Here is a 16,421-nt window from a genome sequence, read left to right as displayed (position 1 = left end):
CCCTTCCTGAGGAAGGTGCTGCGGATGAGCGCTGGTGCCCAAGAACATAACTTAACCTGAGTACCCGATCTCTCCAGCCTCCCTAACGATCCAAGTCAAGAAAATCATTGCAATTTACAACCCCTCCCTTGTGGTACTGCCAAGCCTTTCTTTAGAAGGCTGTTTTGTATTCCCTCTCGACCTCAGCCCGCAGTGTTTTCCTTTGCATATTAAAGGATGAAAATCGAGGTGATGGACACATTCTCTCAGCACCAGGGAGTCAGCTGCCAAGGTTTTCTGGTGGACTCCACCTCTTCCTACGACCTTTTATTGCCAGTCTGGTCTTCATAGGGAGAATGCGAGAGAGTGCATATGTTTCCCTCATTCTCTTCTCTTCTGATGATGAATCACCTGGGAAGTGACCAGGAAAAAAGAAAGGGAAAATCACAAGCAAGTGGGTCCAAAGTACTGTTGATTTTACAAGATTTTAATGCTGCGCTGGACAGAGGGAACAAATTGTGTTTTATATTTAACTGCAGCAGGAGACTTTATGCTTAATAGGTTTTTTAATATAGTTTGACCTAGTACTGTCAAGAGAAAAACTACATTTGTTCCCGCCTTACGCTCAGGACATGATTTCTGCAGATAAATAATTTGTAATGCAGTTTCTATTACTAAGACAGTGTTTCACACATCTGTTTTATGTTTCATTAATGGTACAACAAATGAAACCATCAACCATCCTGCTTCTCTGTATTAATTCAACCTATAAGAAAAATGTGTGAAGACTCTAGACAGTAAGGCCGATTACTGTGTCAGGGAAATCTACTGGTTTACTTATGGATCTGCGATGGTTGCCAAAGCACAAATCACCGTCCTGGCAAATGGCGATCCAATTTACCGTTTAAATCAAGAACTAGTGCCGTGGTCTAATCCACAGCGGGGCAGTTTAGAACCCATTAAGTCCTAATTTAACTTAATCTCCAGTACCCTACTGATGGTGAATAAGTCAGTTGGAATTACAAGCCCCAGTGGGAGAGACGTGTTGGAAAGAAGGTGGTAGCTGGGACTCTCCACCCTTCTTAAGAAGGGGGCAATCTTGAGTTGCCCCAAAGAGACTGTGTTGTCTTCTGTAGTGGTAAATCGGAGAGGAGCACTTTATTGCGTCTCTCGTATTAGACCAGTATTACAAAAAACATTCACAAAAGCGGGTGGGAAGTTCAGGTTCAGTTGGCTTGAGGTATAAAGGAAGTCAAAGGCTGATCAGCCATTTAGTTCTGAATTTAGTACAACCTTGACCACTGTCCTTCACATCCCTCAAGGTTTTGATGCTCTGTAGACCATTTCTTTTGCATCTGTGTTCTGATAGTAACAATGTGTTTATATTAGGAAGGTCCTATCCCTCCCTTTGGTTTCCCTTCTAGCTAACACATATGCCTGTAGAGGAGTTAGCTCAAGTTATGGAGCATTCTGGTTTGGGCTTAAGGGACATAGTTCTGCAGAGAGTATCTCAAGCCCACCCACTTTACTGGTTCCCTTTCCTTCAGTTCTGTTGAATAGTGCCTTTCATGACTCTTACTGCTGGTCTCCAATATCCGAAATGTCTTTATCTATGGTATTTGCCACCCACTGACGCCCTCCATACTCTTTTATCTTAGAACATTTTATAAGGTCCTTTTGTGTTTGGGGTACGGAAGAAGTCAGAGTTGGAATTTTTGCCTTCGTTGCATTGGCAGTGCAAAGACTGTGTTCTGTGATGCATAGCATGTTCATGTGAGATGACATGTGTATGTTTTAGCAGTAACTCAGACAGCAAGATTTTGGGAGAACCCTGCTCTAGATGGGGTCTTAAGTGTTGGCCTACCAGAGCCATGTATCATGATATACTAAGGAACACAAAAGAGGGGCATCTGTTCTAACCTGGCCTGGCTGATTGTCATCAGGAAATGTTTCAGTGGAATAAAAATTTAAAAAATGACAGTTGACCAAACTAAGAAGCATTAAGCATGGAAGGATAGCTGGAGACAAAGATGACAGCATAAGAGAAACAGGGAAGAAGTGACAGGAGAGGCAGGGGGGCACTGGAGTCTAAAGTTCAGGCAAGGAATGGCAGGCATTAATCCTGGAGGACTGGAAGGGGCAGGTTCCTGCAGGTTTTGTGAGCCATGGCAGGAAATATGTACCTTCTTCAGTAGGTAATGGGGTAATACTGAGGGGCTGGTGCAGGAGAGTGACAGGCACAGTCTGGTTTTACCATATGGAGGAATGACAATCAGGCTGGTGTATTCAGTAGTCTAGATAAGAGGTAATGAGGGCCCAGACAGTGGGACTAGGGGATAGATAAAGAGAATCAGATTATTTAAGAGGGTGGGGTCCCCATTAGGCCAGGAGGACAGGTACTTGGAACAGGCAAGGAACATGGATACACCCTCTTGTAACAGATCACTGAAAGGACAGAGCTGAGACTCCAGGGACTGCATTAGCCAGTGCCTGGGTCAGTGCAGAAACAAAGAGGACCTAGAGCCCATGCTTTTTGCCCATTGCCCCTGAGTTGGAGCTGGTCCTAAATTGAGGTGAACTGATGGTCTGGCAGGTGGTGATGCCAGCAGGTCTGGGGTGGAAAGTGAGGGAGGCCAAAGGCAGAAGAATCAGGCAGGAGCCACAAATCTAGGAACGGGGCTGCAGATGTCCTGACACCTTCACCCCCTCACAGCTCTGAGAACCCTGCAAAGTAGCCTCTGTGTACTGAATCTGTTCAACCTGCCCCTCTCAACAAAGGACACAGGTTGGGGTCACACGCCCTCACATCCCACCAAGGAAGTCCTGTGCAAAGGGGGGAGAGGTCACGTTGTAGCACCAGCAGGTGATCCAGATCTAACTTTTCCAGAGACAAAAGGGACTTGACCGATAATATCCCCAAATCCACGAGGATGGTTCTTCTTTTCTTTCTTTCGCTGAAGAATAGGTGGGGAGCAGGGGGCAACACAAAGAAGACATTGATGTGGCTCATGTTTATGGAAATTACAGTCTACCGGGGGTGGGGGGGCGGGGAGATAAGGTAGGCAGGGAAAGAGCATAAAACATGTGTTCCTGACCCACTTGTGAGGCAGTGCTATAGACATTCCAAGGAAGGAACGGTGAATTTCCTGCTGTGGACATCATAAAGGTCCAGTGGAAGAAGTGGCATTCAACTGGACCTTGATGCGTAGAGAGGACTGACCACCCAGGTGGAAGGAAAGGTCCAGAAAAGTCTCAGACACAGCGAAGTTCAGGTAATGCTGAACAGATTGACTTGTTAACTGTGAAGGGCACGAAAGGAAGCTGAGGGCTGAACGGTGGGCCCAGAGGACCTTAAATATCAGACCCACAGTGTGTACTTGATTCCATCAGCTCCAGAAAGCTGGTGGGTGATATTAAGAAAGGTAAGGTATTTTCAGAAAGTATCTGGTGGAAACTGATGTTTTGCTCATGGTGTGGCTCTAAATCTTGAGAAATGCCCCACTTCTTAATTTTTCCTGCTGTTGTAAATGCAAATAGTCCTTTCGAGCTTGCAAAAACCCAGTTCTGCTCTAAGTGTAGTGAGCTATTGACTGACTTAAGTTTTTCATTTTTTCTTTCACAGAAATGCTTATTGTGCTTAGCTGATAAGTCTAAAGGGACATGGGCCCAGCAGGTCCCAATATGAGCCATATTTGGGGACATAGAGCATTTGTGGCAATGGAGCTTAATAATACAGATAAAGGACTCTTGTGCAACAAGCACAATGAAATATTGATCCCATCATAAGAGTTAGAGTAAAAAAAATAGAAGTACCCCAGGGATAACCTGGAATCACAGAGAAATGTTAATGGTCCCTTCTGATCCACAGTCTTAAAATAGAACACCCCAAAGGTGACAGCCATCCTATGAGAAGGGGCAAAAGGAAAGGGACATGGGATAGAGATTCCTAATACTTGGTAACAAAGCTCCAGCTGTCCCCGGGATTAGAGACAACCACCAAGGTCAGGCATGGGTTGCAAAACAGATGCAAGGAAGATGAGGACAGTTATTCCCCCCAAGATCCGATAAAAACAGGAAATTATGCTTTCCTTCTTAGATTTCTCCCGTCCTTTATTGGTTGGAATTGCCTTCATCGAGCATTTAGATCCTCTTGTGTCTGTTGAGGTTATTAAAGCCTCTATTTTTGTCCAAACTTTTTTTTATTTATTCTCTCCTTTCTCTCTAGTTAGTCTTCATGCTTATAAATTGGTGTCCCCCAGGCCTTCTTGGTGTGTAGACACATAAGATGTCTCATTAACCCAAATAGTTTAAGACATCCTGTTCCCATGAGCCTCAAGCCCTCCTTTCTAAGAATCATGTGCTCACGGACTTCTCTGTCAGCTTGTCACATGCCACTTGTTGCTGGCCCACCCAGTCAATATTCTCTGCACAGGCAGTGGCTTCAGGAAGTCATGCGGTTGCAAGGACTAATTAGACTTTTCCTGAGGATGAAGATGTTCAGGCCAGTGGTGCTGGTTCCCTAAGTGGTTCCCAAGCTTCCAGTCCTCAAGGTCCCAGAGAGGTGCAGGGTAGCCCCACACAGCAGAAATCATGGCCTTCCAGGGCACCATGCCTCTCTTTTCCACCAGGCCTGTGTAGCATTGCTTATGCCCATATCACACCATTTTCCTTCAGCTTCTATCTCTCCTGCTTTGTACCCAAGGGATAAAATAGGGACTACATGCCATCCTATCCCCTGCATTGTTACCTGTCTACCATCTCTTTACCTTATATCCTAGCTCAAAAAACATTGAACAACGAATACATGAAAAGTTAAAAAAAAAAAAACAAAAAACTACATGTATTCACACTAAAATGCTTTCTTCCCCCTTCATCTACCAAAACACAAATGCTCTCGTACATAGCAGCTCATGCAAATAATCAAGGAACATATGCCTTCCAGCCCCATAAATAGTCAACTTGAAATTTCATGTGGGGCTCACCTAGCCATCGCCTGCTACACATTAAACAGATCCCCTCCCACTTTGTCATAATGCTGGTTGTACATAGTCATTTATAGCCTAAAGCCACTTTTCACAATTGGCACTACTCTGGTGTCAACTGTTGAAATCCGTTTGCCAAAACACTGCCTCGTACGAGGCTCTAGTTTGTTGTCGAAGCACTGCTCTTTGTCGTGAAAGGACAGTTTACCATTTTGGGCCAAGAACTGGATTTATAAGTGTTTATGTAGCAATTTGTAAAATAGCATTTTACGATGACTTCTGCGTCTATGTTGTTAGGACAATATTTGCCTGCTGCAGAATGATGAATTGGAAAAAGCATGAGCTTTGGTGTCAGATAGACACAGGTTTGAATCCCAGCTTTGCCATTTACTGTTTGTGTGAATTTAACTTGTCTTGAGTCTCAGTTGTGAAAAAGAGCCAGTAAAATATTGTCATGAGGGTTAGATTAGATGACATATGTAAGGCTCTTAAAGAGACTTAGTAAATTGTGGCTACTATTACTTATTATTAAAACACCATTGCATTGCCCAAGACTGCAGGAAAAAAAAACATGTTTAAACACTTGGGATAAACCAAGGATGCTATATTCATGGCACCCATGCCACTTCTCCCTATTTCCACGCATGGAACAGACATCATTAATCAATAATCATACTTTTTCCCAATGAGGCTAAACTTGCCCTCAGAATCTTCAACACAGTGTTACAAGCAACCACCACTGCTATTTATTAAACAAATAAAAATACAACTTTTTAAGTATATGTATATCCCATGTAATGTTTGGGACATGCTTAAACTAAATATGTATACTAAAACTATTATACCAAGATAGTATTTGTTAGTTTTCTGCAATTTAAATGTAATGGAAAACCTTGTGTTTTATCTGGCAACTGCTGCTGTTTGCATGTTAGTTGAATCTGATTTGCCATCCCTGACCTCTACCTTAAACTTGACTTTGGGGGCACCTGGGTGGTTCAGTCAGTTCGGCATCTGACTTCAGCTCAGGTCATGATCTTGCAGTTCGTGGGTTCAAGCCCCATGTGGGGCTCTGTGCTGACAGCTCAGAGCCTGGAGCCTGCTTCAGATTCTATATCTCCCTCTCTCTCTGCCTGTCTCTCTCTCTCTCCCCAAAATAAATAAATGTTAAACAATTTTTAAAAACCCAACTTTGGGCTGTCAAATGATAAAGACTCAATTATAACTAGTTTGGGGGATAAAAAGTACTGTATTGGCATACATGGCTGGGAATTTCAGGGTGGGTCTAGCATCAGACACTGGATTCAAGAGCTCAATCAGTATATGAAGTCTCTGTCCCTCTCTCTGGCTTCAGACCTGCTTCCCTGTTGGCTTCTTTCAGCAGCCTGGCTCTCTCCACCCGGCAGGGAAGAAGTCTCCCCAGGAACAGATTTATTTATTCCCAACTGAACAACAAGGGAATTTCTTTTTCCCAACTTCTTTTTATCAATCCAGGCAATTCTGATTGGCCTCGCTTAGGTCTTGTGCTCACTTCTATAACTGTTGACATACAGAAGGGCATGGGTCTTTGTGTATTGGGGGGAGGAGGGGTTAGATTAAGGTACTTCAAAGGATAGTCCCACCAGGATCACCTGACATGGGAGAAGTACCATTCCCTAAAGAAGCAGGCTGTGCCAGGCAGAAAAAACCTGACAGCGGTCCACTTCCATTCTGAATTGTCTGGGTGTTGTTGTTGTTGTTATTGTTTGGATTAGAGAAAGTCTTCAATATACAGGAAAGTCACAATCTATAATTGAGATACAAATGTGCAATCAACTGTAGTAAGCCCAAGGTGTGAGGGCACTTCTGATGGCAAAAAACCCAAGTGACGTCACACTAGCAAATGTCTTGTTGCACAAAAATGCCAAGAAAAATAGAGATTTTGTGAATGATTGACAGGGACAGTAAGAATTGCTGGCAAATGCTCCTTAGAGAAGCATTTTTGACTCAGGGTTGGTTTTTAAACAGTTCTGAAGCATGGAACAATCCCATGTTTTTCTCACGCCTTTGAAGCTCCTGACTGTCAGCACCCAAAGGACTTAAAACAAGGTGCTTTAAAGAGTTCTCCTTCCTCCAGCGTTTGGAACTGTACAGTGTGGGGAGTAGAAGCAAGGCCATGTAGTGAGACCACCAGGGTTTGAATCCCAGCTCCACCACCTGCTGGCTTATGAACTTGGGCATGTTCTCTGATAAGGCAGGTCCAGAACTCCTGCAATGAGGTGAGCTGCCCTTGAGACAAGAGTCATCTCCAGGACAGGAAGGGAAGGTTTGGGCAACAAGGTCCAAGAGCAAAAAAAGGTCTCCATAGAAAGGGCTGTGGACAGGGAAGATGACACAAACTGAAAAGACCACCCATTTAAGAAAGTGAGTCCTTCTGGGCTGATGGCTCGGAGCCTGGAGCCTGTTTCCGATTCTGTGTCTCCCTCTCTCTCTGCCCCTCCCCCGTTCATGCTCTGTCTCTCTCTATCCCAAAAATAAATAAAAAACGTTGAAAAAAAAAAATTTTTAAAAAGAAAGTGAGTCCTTGTCACACCCATCCTCATCACCATGTGGAATCCTAGGATCTTGTGGAATACTTTGTATACGCACTATCTATAACAGAAGATCTCGAAGGGGGAGTTATTCAAAATGCTATAGGGAAACAGAAGACATGGGGAAGAAGGGATAAGTCCTGAGGGTCTTGAATATATATTTGCCCCAAAAAAGTGACATCTAAGTCTGACACTGAAGGCTGAGTATGAATCCACCAAGCAGAACAGAGAGGCATCAGCCATGCAATCATGGAGGCATGAATATGCATGGTGACATCTCCCAACCTTTTTTGACTCTTAAACCCCACATGCTACATGCTCAAAGGCCCTCCTTGTCTGATTTGAAAGGGAAAATAGGTAATTTTATGTGTTGGTTTTCTCTAAAAAGTTAAGAATCAAAACAGACACCATTATCTTTTTCAATGACACAAATCTCCTGAGACATCATTATGAATCCCAGGAGAACCACTTGGGAGCTCTTAGACTCTGGCATGTCTGGACAGTGTGAGAAGTGTGGGTATACTAGACTAAACAGGGAGTGGGGGAGCAGCAGGGAAGGAACCCACAAAAACAAAAGTACCTGGACTGCAAGCCCTTACATGCTGTGTAAGACTAATAACTTGTTTCTAAGAAATAGAATATGGCAAAGGTAATGGGATATCATTTCAGAGGTTAGGTTACTAAAAGACTGTGTCCTCTGTCTTGCGGGCCCTCTCTTGCCTTCTTGCTTGCTCACTCTGATGGGAGCCAGCTGCCATGTCTGAGCCACACCAGGAAGAGGCCCACATCACAAGGAGCTGAAGAGGTGCTCCAGCCAGCAGCCCGGGGTGAGCTGAGGTCCTTAGTCCACCAGCCCATAGGCTACGAGTCTTCCCAATAACCACAAAAGTGAGTTTGGAAGCAGATCCTCCCTCAGTCAAACCTTCAGATCAGACTGTAGCCTGGCCAATGCCTTGACTCTAGCCTTCTGAGAGACCTTGTAGCAGAGGCATGTAACTTAGTTATATGCAGATTGAGTTGGGGTAATGTGTCCCACAGCAATATACAACTAACACAGTCACTAACATTTATTAGCTCACACTCCCTTCCAAGCACTTTGTTCGTATTGTCCATGCGTTAGTGGTCCCATGCATTCTTTAGGGGGAACTGTGTGAGGTACAGTAATGATCCCATTTTACAAATGAGCATCCTGAGGCTAAGCTGGGTTAAGGAACTCTTTCAAGGTCAAACAAGTACTAAGTGGTTGGGCGAGGATTCTAATTTTAATCTTTCTTACCCCAGAACGTTAATTCTGAGGCACTACACTTTATATTGTCTTAAATGCAGCAAAGGTCTGTGGAGGTAGTGGGACAGGAAGGAGGTGGGGAGTCGTGGGCTTCCAGAAAACCCCTCATTAAGTCTACAGAAAATTGGAGGAGAGTAACTAAGAGCTGATAATTTTATTTCACCTTTAAAGGCTGTTAAGCACAACATACTATAATGGAATTAGTGACCTTATTAAAACATTTACTCACACATTACTACTTGATAAAATTATGAGTTAATAAATCTTTTTATACCTACAAATGATACAACAAACCATTCGTCTGAAGGAGAATCATCTGCTTATACCGACTCTCTGGTTTATTTCAGAGGTACTGGGAGTCTTTAAAAAGCCAATCAGATTTTGGGAAGGAAGGGATCTTCTTAAGATTCCCAGTTCTCTGTAATCCAGAAGGACACCGCCAGATGCCCCTCATGCCAGCCCCACCACCCACCATTCCTCTGGCCCACCCACCATCTGTTCATCTGGCATAGTGCTGGGAATGCCCTCCTTAGCCAAAAATATCTTCACAGTTGCCTGGGGAGAATAGTAGGTTGGAGAGAAGTCCAGAAATGGAAGTGAGCAGAAGCAAAGGAAGATCGTCTGCCCTCCAGTTTTGCTGGTGCAATGTGAAACCTTTCAGGGAAGAACAGAAGGCTGGGCATGAAGGGGGGTTGGGGGTGGTTCAAAGCACCTGGTAGCAGGTGCAAGTGTCCAGGAGAATGGGGGTGGGGGGGGGGAGGACAGAGCATGTCCAAGATGGCTTCACTAGCCTACAGATAGACATCTCCTTTCTCACTAGGCACATATCAGGTCTCCTGCTTGAGTCCCCTCAAAATCCCCTTTCTGCCACTACTCATCCATCCCTTTTCACCCTTCCATTTAGGAGCTCCTCCCTTCTCCTTAACCATCTCTAACAAAATGGCTGATAGAAAATTTCCCAGAGACACCCTGGAATTAGCCACATATTGTAAAAGGAAGGTAGAAGGAACTTTTGACTGACTAGGATAATTAGAGAGAAGGAGGTGTTGTTAAAACAAAACTAGTCCAAGTGTGGTACAAAATGTATGAGAATGTAAATTTTTTAGTTAAAGTTATTTCCAACATTCAAGAACACATTTGTCATCCTACAGAAGTCATCTAAATGTGTAAACATAATGCCATACTTGAGGAGCACGGAACATGATATAAATTGCTTGAATAAGAAAGTGGCCAAAAGTTTAACATCTGTCAAAAGTGATTAGTCGTGGTTACCTTTTTCTCGGCTGAATTGTTCTTTTGATGTTCCTCATATTAAAACTGGAGCCGGGCTGGGCAGAGGGATAGCACCCTCCCCACGTGCCTGCTCTCCATCTCCTCTCGTTGACAGCTACCACCCTCGTGGCAGTGACACATTCCGTGGAAATCAGCAACTTGCTGCAGAGTTAGAATTGGTTGTGCACCTGCTACATGTCAGCAGCATCATATCACCTTCACATACATTTCTTTCGGGCTTCATAATGACCCTAGGGTTTCCACATTTCATGGAGGAAGAAACTGAGGCTTGGTGAGATTAGACAGTTTACCCTGCTAGAAAGCAACGGATAAGGAAGTGAACATAGGCAGCCTGTCTCTGGCGTCCACACTCTCAGCCGCGGCGTGGCTGCCTGCCCTGGAGATCTGCTTACCTTTCCTTTCTAGGGTGGATCTCCGTGTCTCTGGGAGGAGTCGTTGGCGGAGGCCTAGCTGTGCACCTGACACTGGGCAAACTGCAATAAATATTCATTGCATTAAATCTCAAACAATGGGATTTATCTTAACTATTTGCAAATACCCTGACAAATTTCCGCTTTATAAATCATAGTCTGTAACCATATTAATCCTCCCCTGAACAGCACAAAAGTAGGTGGCCAGGTGAAGACCTTTTGGCACTGTTTTAGCCTCAGTTGCCCTGAGAGCAGAGTCTCTTTTGATAAGTGGCCCAAGAAAACAGGAAGGGGGGATCCCGGGAGAGAGAAACACAGGAGGAAGGGCAGCTGATTCAAGGGTGAGTTCTAAGTTGGATACAACTATGGGCCACAGGGACTCTGTCCCACCAGGATTCTGGGTACCAGGAAAGACAGAACAGCATTTATCCATAGGTTCCATCCTCCACTGGTCAGGGGTTGCCCCCCTGGGGTACCAATGCCCCTCACCTCCCAGGCTGCACCTACAGGTGTCCCGAATCCGGGAAGCCTGGGCAGAAAGCGAGAGGTATGTGTGGAACTAAGGCACGGCCCTGGCAGATCACATCGCTAGAGAAGTAGGTGGACAAAGAGGATATGGGGCCACCACAGATAATATCCAATACAGGCCTTGTGTGGGCTTGAAGTCTTCAGGAGACACGGCAGGTGCTGGGCTGGAGGGAGGGCAGAGGTACTGGTCGGAATGCCAGATGGTACCGGGAGGTCTAGCCTAGCCCTATTTCAGAGATATTTGGAAAGTGCATTTTTTTTTTCCACTCTCAAATCAACAAATTGGAAGTCTATTCAAATTAAAAACTTCCTTTTAAAATGCAAATAAATGAGAGAGGCCAAGGTTCATTCTACAGGTCATTCAAACCTATTGTGAGTGCTTTAATGAGATTGTCTAGAATCACAGGGAGTCCAGCCAGGAAGCATCAGCTTGGGTGGAAAATAATAGGAGAGGGATAAAGAAGCGTAATAAATGACTGTCGTACCTGGTAAATGTGAAGTAGGGTGCTTCGTGGGCTGAAACCGTGGCCACCCCTTGGAAAGCCTATGTAAATGTATCCGGTGGCCTGAGCAGCCTGCTTTTCTTGAGCTGTCTTCTGAGAAGTATAAAAATATACTTGGAAGGGGCAGATGACACATTCCTTATAACTTCAGAAAAGTTTTAGAATTCTCAGTCTTGTTTACAATAAGCACTTTTTGTTTCCTGGGGAAAGCACTGGGCTATGCAGGTAACTTGGAGTTTGTCAAAAAGTGACCTCAGTTTTTAGCAAGTTGGTTGTTCAGAGCATAGGTAGGGTGCAGGGGGGAGGCAGGACAACAGGATCCCAGGCTCACACTTCCCAGAAAATATTCTGCTGGAAGAGCTGCGGTCACTGGGCACAGGAGCAGGGAAAGCAACCGGCACCCTCCACTAGTAAGAATTACAGTACTCAATGGTGGCACACTCTAATAGAACACGTATTGATGCCAGGCGCTGTTCCCGGGGTCTTATACATATTAACGAAGTATGAAATAGGTACTATCATTATCTGTATTTTATGCATAAGAAACTGAGGCACAGAGACACAAAGGAACTTGTCCAGGGTCACACAGCTAGTAAATGCATGGCAGAGCTGTGAATCACATTCAGGCCGCCAACCTGCAGAGTCCCACTCTTGTGCGTCCTGACCATAGACATAGTCAGGGAGACCCATGTGACTCCATTGTTGGGGAAAGTCCGGGACTAGGAGGCAAACACCTGTGAGCACACCAAGCTCAGAGCGCCTGGCAGAGGGGGTGGGGCTGGGGGAAGCCCATGGCATCCTGGGCGTTCACGTTTTTCCAGCAGAAGCCCAACAGAGAAGAAACCCTGGATTATATTCCCTGTGGAAAAGTAGGAATGTGAGCCCTGTAAGGACCTGACTCTTCTTGCCTGCCTTGTGTGGAGGCATGGTTGTGCTTGTGTGCACTGTGTCCCAACACTTGCCCCCACGTGTGCCACCGCCTTGGTCCAGGTCCCCAGCGAGTCTCACTGGGGCTGCTGCAGTGCCTCATCAACGGTTTTATTCTTGCTCCCTTCTGTTTAGCAGACACCATGATCTGTCGGAAATGTCAACGAAGGCATGCCACCCCTTGGCTTAAAATGTTTTAGTGGCCTCCCATTGCACTTTCAGTAAAATCTGAGTCTCTTGCCCTGGCCCAGGGAGGCCATGCACCTTCCTCTCTCACTCTGACTTCACCTCCTGTCCCTTTCCCCATTCCTCTTGGTGAGACAGTCAAACTGGCTCTATTTCTGGGCAGCCCTAGGCCTAACGAGAGGCCTTTCCACAGCCGCCCGTCTTGCCTGGGGCATCTGCCCAGCCCTCAGCCCGGCTGGCTCCCTCTCACTCCCTGCTTTGGTCTGTTTAATTAGGTGCAGATCTGAGTCAGTCCTTCTGTTAAGTATGCAGCAAGTCGTCATGAGGAGACCACGCAAGGCTCTCCCCTCCTTCCCTGAGAGATTATTTGCCTCTCCTTCCTGAACCCTCACTCTCATCCCCCACTCCCCACAGAGGGATCTTGATTGGCTCTAAGGTCCCCTCGGGAAGAATGTTGTGATGTTTCTCCTGCATGTTTTCGGTGTACATAAAAGGCATTTTTGTTCTGTTTTCTGCCTTTTTTACTCAACAGTACGACTGACTTCTGGAGCTAACCACGTCTCTGTTCCTCTGGCCCGCTTCTTCTTAGCGCTCTGTGGTAATCCAGAGCAATCATTCCTAGTAGGGATGCCTGCCCCCCACCCACCCGCCCAACTCCCTCCTGTTATAAACATTCTTATAATAAGCATTCTAGAACACGTTCTCTTATGGACCTGAGCACTGTTATTCAGTGGAAGAACATCTGGGAAAAACAATAGCCTCCAGCAATCTGTATCTACACTGCAGACTTGAGTTCAGTGTGCTTAGGAGCCACACAAAGACCTGAAAATGGGGGCATGTTCCAAGCTTGTCTGCTGGGCTAAGAAAGCTCTCTCTTGGCCCTGTTACTGCTCACATTTCTAGGAAGCTGGCCTTCTCTCTTCCCCACTCCAGCCACAATGCCCCCACTACCTATTCACGCGACTCCCCCTTCTTATGCCCTCACTGTCCATCACTTAGACTCTTCAGGCTCACCTAAGGATGGTCATTTTCCCCTTGGCTGTTGTCCGCCCTGACGCAGGAGCAGCTTCTCATATGCAGGGAACGTGGATCTAATACAGGTTTAGCAGTAATTGTGCAGAAGAAGAGCATCTAATTGAGATAGTCCTGTCATTTTCTTAAAGGTCACCTCCCTTGTGCAACTTCCTGGGCAGTTTCTGAAGCCTCATTTTCTGGGGTATTTTTTTAATGTTTGTTTATTTTTGAGACAGAGACAGATCGTGAGTGGGGGAGGGGCAGAGAGAGAGGGAGACCCAGAATCCAAAGCAGGCTCCAGGCTTTGAGGTGTCAGCACAGAGCCTGACACGGGACTCAAGCTCACAAACCGTGAGATCATGACCTGAGCTGAAGTTGGACGCTTAACCGACTGAGCCACCCAAGTGTCCCCCGAAGCCTCATCTTAATGGCCTGATATTCCTGAGGTCACGTCCCTCCGTGTTCTGCCCTAGAAAGAAGTCAGCACCGTCCCCTCCCCTGCTTCCAACCCTTTGTTTTATTGGTTCAGATTCTTCGTCTTGGCTCCAAAGCTTGGCTCCAAAGCACAGTCTGGGAGCCATGCTGCCCTAGCTGTCCTGTGTGAAGTCCCTGAGTGGGGCTCAGGATGTGGTGTCCGCAGTCTCAAGTTCATTTCTTTAGCAGAAGAACAACTAAGCCAACATGAAACAAGGAGGCTTTTTCTGATTTCTGGGACAGCTGCCTCACTTCGATTGAATTATATTGAAATAATTTAGGTTTTAGGGGGATCAAATGAAGAATGTTTTCTGAATGGATTCAAAATCAGCTTCTGTTTGCTTGAAGATTTACAGGAGGTTCATCAGTCAGCCAATAAGTTCTGGCCTAAATTTGTGTCTCCTTTCAAAATGATTTCGAAAGCCCACAGCCCCTTAGCAGATTAAGGGGGAAGTCAGGAGCTCATTCTTTGTAAACCCTGCCGTACATCTGAGCTGGTCGTTAGTGAATTTCAAATAGCAGTTGCAGAAAGAAACCAGTGTAACCCAAGTTTTTCTGTGTCCCTGTTTTCACATTCCCCAGGAGAAACCTAAACTTCTTTTCCAAACCCTAAGGTGTCATTTAGATTGCTGTCAATGAAACTGTGCTCCCTGGAGATGATTTTACTCCGAATCTTTTTCATGTGTGTTTACAGAGGTGCCTGGGTCTGTGACTTTGGTTTTTGAAAACCTAACACCTGGCACAAGGAAATTCCTTAACAATCTCGCCACATCTGTGTCCAGACATCGCTGATATCAAGAAAAGGGGTATGTTATGGTGCTTTGTTCTAGTTTCCTCATGTCAGTGAATCAAAGTAAAGATGGTAGTGATAAAATAGCTAAGATAAATTGTGTGGTTAATAAGTGCCAGATCCTGTGCTAAACTCCTATAATCTCATTTAATAGTCCAAACTTCCCAGGAGTGACTTACCTAAAGCTTTGAGACCTTGCATAACTTGCCCAAGTTCCAATGACTGGTAAGGGGCAGAGCTCAGTGTAAGTTGCAGTCCAATTCCAAAGCCAATTCTCTTAAGTACTACATGTTTCTCTCCCCTAAAGTACCATCAGAAGGTTCTCAGTATCCTTAAAAAGCCCTAACAAATGGGGACAAGTTTCTTTCATAGCCCATTTTCCTTAAGTTTTTAAGAAATAGGATCTTTGTTGCTCTTGTGAATTCATCTCAAGACATGGAATGTCAGGCATTGCTAATGAAAAGAAAAAAACCCACTAATAAATAAATAACCAAATGAGTGTTGCTTTTGCTCTAACTGCGTTTTTAAGACTTTTTTAAACACCTAGAGGACACTTCAGTGGCCATAAACTGTGTAAAGAGTTAAGAATATTGAACCATACAGGAGTAATTGTTTTTATATGATATGGCATTCAGGGATGAGTTTAGCAGCTAGAATAATTCTCCATTTGTAAAGGCATGTTTAAGGAAATAATGGTTTACCAACTGATAAGCAAAGGGAAAACAAAATGTCTATTCCCATTGCTGCTCTGTTCCAAATACACAGCTGATTTGTCCTCGGCTTCACTGTGTGAGGAAGGAGGAAGCATAAGAGCCAGAAAACTGGGGTATCTGAGGCCACAGGAACCTCACTCTACCATAGTTGGGCCATTTTCTTTCATCCACTCAAAGCTAGTGCTTGACCACCTGCTATGTGCTTGGCTCGATACTACACCCATAATATAACCTTGGTGAACAGCACAGAAACAGTTCCTGCCCTGAAGTCCTTATGATTACCCTTGGTGTCATTTCACTCCTAAAACTTAGACATGCATGTATGAAACTGTTTCTCTACAATTCAATTTAATTTGCTTCTCAAATCTTCACATCCTTTTGTCAATAGAAAACAATCTTGCCAATTCAAGGTAAAACTCTCTTCCTTCTGGATTAAAACAGAGTCTCTTTCGGGTGAAGAATTGGTTCAAGTTTTCGTTCCTCTCCTTTCTCTCTCCCTTGGGAAGTATTTTGAGTTCCAGGGGACTCCAGGGGGAAGTGAGGTCTCATTCACAATGGTTTGCTGTCTACACGGGCCTTCAGTGGGTTGAACTTCACCTTAGTTTGTCCTCATCCTCAGGTTCTGGGCTTCGCTCCTGGTATGCATGCTTTCACAATGGTCTCTGGACTCTAGGAATAACTACTTGGAGTCTTCCTTATCCCAAATCCAGACCACTTAGAGTTAGCCCACTGTCTCTTAGGATTCCTCTATCCCATGGGTGTAGAGATAT

The 16,421-nt window shown here is 45.0% G+C and overlaps 1 long non-coding RNA gene across 1 annotated transcript in view; it reads left to right on the top strand.

The window, feature by feature from the left end:
- The window catches only part of LOC144613031 (uncharacterized), a 41,209-nt gene extending 26,257 nt beyond the window's left edge, over positions 1 to 14,952 (top strand). Inside the window, exon 3 of the long non-coding RNA XR_013550339.2 lies at positions 14,843 to 14,952. This is a non-coding gene — a long non-coding RNA (uncharacterized LOC144613031). The remainder of the gene's footprint in view (positions 1 to 14,842) is intronic.
- The last annotated feature ends 1,469 nt before the right edge of the window (positions 14,953 to 16,421 follow it).

Source organism: Panthera onca, chromosome D1 (assembly GCF_046562875.1).
Source record: "Panthera onca isolate mPanOnc1 chromosome D1, mPanOnc1 haplotype 2, whole genome shotgun sequence".
Taxonomy (NCBI): domain Eukaryota; kingdom Metazoa; phylum Chordata; class Mammalia; order Carnivora; family Felidae; genus Panthera; species Panthera onca.
Note: the sequence above shows the minus strand (reverse complement) of the source record. Positions and strands in the feature narration are given on the sequence as shown.